The sequence below is a fragment of the Vombatus ursinus genome, unplaced genomic scaffold (genome assembly GCF_900497805.2).
Source record: "Vombatus ursinus unplaced genomic scaffold, bare-nosed wombat genome assembly UNPS02014807.1, whole genome shotgun sequence".
Classification (NCBI taxonomy): domain Eukaryota; kingdom Metazoa; phylum Chordata; class Mammalia; order Diprotodontia; family Vombatidae; genus Vombatus; species Vombatus ursinus.
In genome coordinates this window covers 12,014,607-12,021,339 of record NW_020954585.1, presented here as the reverse complement: position 1 = coordinate 12,021,339, position 6,733 = coordinate 12,014,607, and positions in this window count along the sequence as shown.

Here is a 6,733-nt window from a genome sequence, read left to right as displayed (position 1 = left end):
TAACTAGGAGACTAGGAATATTATACCATAAATATAAACCTCAAAATATCCTTGATGGGGCAGCTAGATGGCACAGTAGATAAAGCTCCGGCCTTGGAGTCAGGAGGACCTGAATTCAAATCCGGCCTCGACACATGACACTTACTAGCTGTGTGACCCTGGGCAAGTCACTTAACCCTGATTGCCTCACCAAAAAAGCAAAAATATATATATATATATAGTCTTGAAAATTCAACAAACAAAATGTACAGAAACCAGGAGGTGGAGGAAGAGAAGGAAAAGGAAAAGAACTTAAAGATATAATTATCTGACATTTATATAGCATTTTCAGATATACAACCTCATATGATAATCACGTTACCATTTAAAAGATGAGGAACTGAAGCTTTGAGGAAAAAAAAACGACTTGTTCAAGAGCAACAACAAATAATAGAACAAGATAAGAAGATACAGAAAGATAAGAAAATTGAATTTCCCCCATATGCTGAAAGGAAAGATTGTAGAGCTTTAAAAAAAACAATTTGAGCAAGGATTTCTGTTTATATGTTCAGTTGGATCCCGAATCTCCTTTGTTAAATCAGCATCTATATTCCACTCCCTGTGAGTATACCAACAAGATGCACTCTGATGTTCTATCCTAGGCTTTCTTCTCTTTCTCCTCTCTTGACGAGCTCATCAGTTCCCAAGGTTTTAATTATCTCTATACAGATGACTCTCAGTGCTATATATTCATCCATAATCCCTCTCCTGAACTCCAGTTCCACATCATGAGCTACCTATTGGACATTTCAAACTAGATATCATCTCAAAGTTAACGTGTCCAAAACAGAACTCATTATTTCCCCCTAAAAGTCACTTCTCTTCACATCTTCTCTATTTGTATCTAGTTCACATTCAGTATACATTATGAAGGTAATTATGATTTTCACATTAATCAATATATGTGTAATGAATATACTAATAACTTAGATTTTTCAGAATTGCCTCTTCTGGTTTGGGAGTCAGAAGCTTACGACAGCTTGAAATGATCAACCAAATCCTTGACAACACTGCCACAATTATTGAATTCTTGTGCCTATGTACCTTAAGTGAAGTAAATTGAAGATTGTAAAACCTGTTCCCAACACAGAACTCTGGTCCTGTGACCCACCAAGTAATGACTCCCAAGGACCTGAAACAATATTAGTTCCCACAGGACTCCAGAATGCCTGTATTGTGGACCCGTAGACTTACCATGGGAAACCACTCAGGCTCTGGAAATGACTGCTTATAATCCACCTTCCTCTCTCCCTTCCCACTTGTAATTTATGTATATAATCTCTGCCATCACTACAGCAAGGTGGAATTCTGCGCAGGAGAATTCCCAATTTGCAAATCTGTTCCTCATAATGAAACTAATTAATTAAACCACTACTTGATTACTGGCGATTTGTCTCTGGCCTGCTCTGTTTCGTCATTCCCAGGTTGGAGACTAGCTTAGCAAACTTCTGTTAACATCTTTCCAGTTTCCCAGTTTTGCAACCTTGAAGTTAACACTGATTTCTTGATCTCCCTCATCTCACATTTTCAAATACCAAGCCTTGTTGATTCTGCCTCTCCAATACCTCCGTATGAATCTCTATATTCACACAGTCACTACCCTAGTTCAGGTCTTCATGACCTTTCATCTAGACTACTGCAATAGCCTTATTTGTGTCCCTGCCCTCAAGTGTTTCCCCTCTCTAATTCAACCATCACATAGTTGCCAAAGTTACATTTTCAGAGCACATATCTGATCATACTATTCCTTTGCTCAATAAACTCCAATGACTCCCCATTTGCTAAAGAATAATATGAAAAGTCCCCTGAAATTAAATTAAAATTAAATTAAAAGCCTTTCATAATCTGACTCCAATCTACCTTTTCCATATTGTTTATATATTGCTTTTCTTCACACACTCTACAAATCAGTCAAGTTTACTTCTTTGCTGTTCCTTAAACATGATATCCTTTCTCCCATTTCCATGCCTTTGCATAGACTATGTCTCCTATGCCTAAATATGCTCCTTCCTCACCTCTACCTTTTATTGATAATATCTTAAAAACAAATCCCTAGTTTCCTTCAAAGTTCAGGAAGATTTTCCTGATTTTCCAAGCTGCTTGTGCCTTCCACCATCAAAAAAAAGAAAAAAATATATCTTGAGTTTTGTATATATTTCATATATATTTATGTGTGCAGATTGTGTAGATTTTGTCTTTTCCAATGGAATATAAGCTTCTTGAAGGCAGAGACTATTTCTATTTTTGTTTTTTATCTATGTTATTACCAGCACATAGAGTAGTGGTTGACATATGGCAGTAGTTTAGTAAAAGCTTGTTGACTGATTAAGAGCTGAAAAACCAGAAGGATACATTTTTAATGAGCTTCGACAGAATTCTTTGCATTGTTTAGTGGAAAGAACAATAGATTTCACTGAAGTCACAGTTCTGGTTCTTAATAACTGGATCACCATGTTTTAGTTAACCTCTCAAAGCCTAATTTTCTTCATCTATAAAATAATGATAATTATATTTTAATTACCTCCTATGGTGATTATAAGGAAAGTGATATATAAACTTATAAGTATCATAGAAACATCAATAAGCCATTTTGGTAATCATAAAATTTTGCAATAAATCAGAGAATCCATTTGTGCTTTAATTTCTTCATTTGTAAAATGAAGGTGTTTAACTAGATGCTCTCTAAAGTCCCCTCCAGCTCTGACACTCAGATTCTATGAGCTAAAATAATCCAATGTTTATTTTGTCTTTCTAAAGAACTCTACACTATCCATTTTCAGATTTCTTGAGCAAGATAGATATATCTGAAAGTGTGGGAGGGGTTGGGATGTTGAGTATGAGAAGCTTTTTTTCTCCCACTTTGAATTCCCTCATTCTATCTACCTCATTTTTCTTCCTACCTATTTTTATGTGTTCTCCATCTCAGGGGCCATTTTATTTTGTTCTGGTCTTTCTCTCCCATAGCTTTTCCCTTCACTTGAACAGCAGGCATGAGAATAATAAGGGCATCATGCAATTCAGGGAAACTTCATGTGATTATACAGGTTGCTTTCCTTAGAATGGATTTCTTTCCAGTGAGAAAATGGAATTGTCTGAATATGCTGCAAGGTGGAAGAAAAGACTTAAGCTAAAAAATGAAAGAAAATAAAAATAGAAAACTTCAAGGAAGGATTTCCATTTAGATGTTGAGTTGGAAAATTATTTTAATGAGGATACAAAAACCTCCACAATTTTTTTCTGGTATCCTATGGAAGCAGGAACATTTCTAAATTGAAATTATTGCCTGTTCATGTAACAAACTATTTAATAAGGTTTTGTTTAGGAGCTATCCCCAGAGGGCTTGATTCCATAGTAAGCAGAATATTTAAATGCACTTCCTATTAAAGCATCTGAATCACACCAGAGTTGAGCCTAGAGCTTGGTTATGAAATGTAATTCATCTTTAAAATAAATCAACAGAAGATACTTGTAGATTTTTTTTCTCCTTATATGAAAATGTGGTTTCTGGTCCTTTTTTCTTTTTTTCTTCCCTCTCCTTTCTATATTCCTCTTTTCTTTTTCTTTCCTCATTCTCTGTCTCTCTGTATCTCTCTGTTTCTCTGTGTCTCTGTCTCTCTCATTTTTTTTTGCTATTTTAATTAAAATTACTCAAAATATTTTAACTCCATACTTGAACCTTTATGAGTAATCCTTTTGAAAGGAATGGGTAATAAGCCTCAGTTCTACTTCAAATGTTTCAAGAAATCCTCCTGTTTGTCAATCACACTTTACTTGCTTTATATCCTATTTCATCAAAGTTTTGATTAGGCCTTTGATTTTGCCAGTGTAAGGAACTCTCAGTTTGAGAACTTCTTCCACCAGCACAGATCACAACCAGGCTATAACTTACGGGATAAGGGATTGGGACTGGAACACAGAGTAATTGAGTTCCCAAGGATCAGACAACTAGTATCAGAGGTGGAATTTGAGCCTAAGTCTTTCTAATTCTGAATCTAGAATGCAATTCTCTATGCCAACCACATAATAGGATTAACTAAGTTATGATAGATATTGATAGGTGATACTAGCTTACCATATTGCCCTTATTAATACAAAGCTGAGCTCAAAGTCTAAAAAGATTTTGCTGACTATGTATTTATAATGATGGTAACAATGTACCTAGGCAGGAAGAAAAAGAAAACCTTGTAAATTGGGCTTACCTTTGTTCCAATGTCTTTTTGCCCTTGCTTCAGTCATTTACACAGATATAAAAGAAAAAACAAAAAAGGAGATGGAAAGGCAAAGCTTTGGAATTGAGACACTTGGAGATCCTGAAACCCAGAATTGGAAGTTTGTTGGAATAGTAGCCACTACCTGAATGATGACTATATAGAGCTTAGCTACAAGAAATTAAATCAGAACTATATAGATTCCATAGCTTTAAGCTGGGAAGCTATTTCTGGTGAAGATTCAAGCTGCAGTGACCAAAAAAAATAGTATTTTAAAAGGATAATATTAAGCCAGGAGGCACTAGACTATTTGGAGTGGCCTTGAAGTGTGCTCCAGAGAATTTGTTATCTGGACGAGGATACTTCTGGAGCTTGAGCATCTTCTAGTCAAGACTCTGGAATAAATTGTCAAAGCATTAATAGAAGGGGAAAAAGGTAGGATGGTTGGTTATGTAGCCCTTTCTTCACCCTCCACCCCAACCTTCCATTTAATGTTTAAGTATGTCAAGAGGTTTTTGCTTTTAATAAGCTATAGAACACTTCAGACTTTGAGCTACAAAAGTATGGTAAGGTCTACTATCATCATGAGAAAAGAGTGAATTCTAGCTAAGAACTCCTGTTGAAGCCAAACTCTAGAAGCAGAGAAAAGCTTCAGGGACATGTGTTAGGTGAAGCAGCCCCTGACAGTAATCAGTAGTGACCATGGACCAATATAATATCACTAAGTAGAAGCCACAGAAGACAAATAAGAAGTGATGATTGGTAGATATGATGGAATATACATAACTAATGAGGATTCTACATCATGTGAGACCTAGGGGAATTAGTCCCCACTCCTCAAGCAAGAAAAGACAGATAATGTCATAGTAAGACATCAATATCCATAAAGTATCAGAAGTTCAAGCTGTCCCTCCACGTGATGTGCACATCCCTATGTGTGTTTTCTATTCATGTTCTCTACATGTGATTATTCTTCAATCAATCAGTCAATGAGCATTGATTACTACAAGCCAGAAACTGCTAAGTGCTGAAAATTCCAAGACAAATTACTGCCCTCAAAGAAGTTATATTCTAATGGGGAAGACAATACGCACGTGTTATTGTTGTTTAATCATTTTCAGTCATATTGGAGTCTTTGTGACCTCATCTGGAGTTTTCTTGGCAAAGATACTGGAGTGGTTTGCCATTTCCTTCTCTAGCTCATTGTGCAGATGAGGAAACTGAGGCAAAGAGGGTTAAGTGACATGCTTAGGGTCACACAGCTAGTGAGTGTCTGAGATCAGATTTAAACTCAGAAAAATGAATCTTCCTGACTGCAGATCCAGTATCTATCCACTCACTCACTATTTTATGTGTGTATATGTATACACATATATACACATACATATGCATACATACATATATATATACATACATACATACACACACACACACAATTCCTGCTGATGGTATGCATATTTATGAGAGAGAAAATCTTCCAGATTTATGGGTAAAGTGCTTTATTGCTAGTTCCTTTGCCATGCTATATCATTGTAATACTGGCTTCAAAGGCCTCTGCAAAGAAATTATACATACTTTTACTATAACTTCAAGAGGCTATGGAATTTAGTTAGTGACAACTTAATTGTCATTCTATGAAGATTCTATGAATGAAAAACAATTTGGAACTATACCCAAAAAGCAAATGAACTGTGAACAACACTTTTTAACCTAGTAATACCATGATTAGATCTCTATCCCCAAAAAGATCAAAGGAAGAGGAAAAGGTCCTTTATATACAAAAAATATTTATAACCACTCAAAGAAAAGAACTGGAAACTAAGAGGGTCCCAATCAGTTGAGGAATGGCTGTAAAAAATTATGGTCTATAAATGTAATGAAATACTATTGCAATGTAAGAAATTATGAGAGACTGTTTCAGATAAACCTGGAAAGGTTAGTATATAAACTAATGCAAACTAAAGTGAGTTGAGTCAAGAAAATAATTTATACCTTCACAACAACATAGTAAAAGTGAGAAGTTTTGAAAGACTTAAGACCCATGATCAACGTAATGATTAACTATGATTCCAAAGGACTAATGGTGAGGTGATGAACTTAACAGTGAGGAAGATGAACTAATTCAGAATGAGGCATACATTTTTGGACATGGCCACTATGGACATTTGCTTTGCTTGATTATGTATATTTGTTCCAATGGTTTTGATTTTCTTTTTTTTCCACAGTAAGGGGAGAGAGAGTGACAACAGCAAATGCTTGATAAGTGAAAAAAAAAATAATTTGATACCATGAGTTACTTAGGAGATGAAAAAAAAATATATTGGGGGACTGAAAGTTGATTGCTCTGGAGAGACAATTATAATGGCTGAAGAGAGGACAGAGGAAATAGACTGAGGGAATTTATTTCCTGAGACAATTGAGACAATTAACCATTATTTTGTGAGGAATTCTTGAGAAAAGATGTTAATTGGTACTCAGAGAACTGA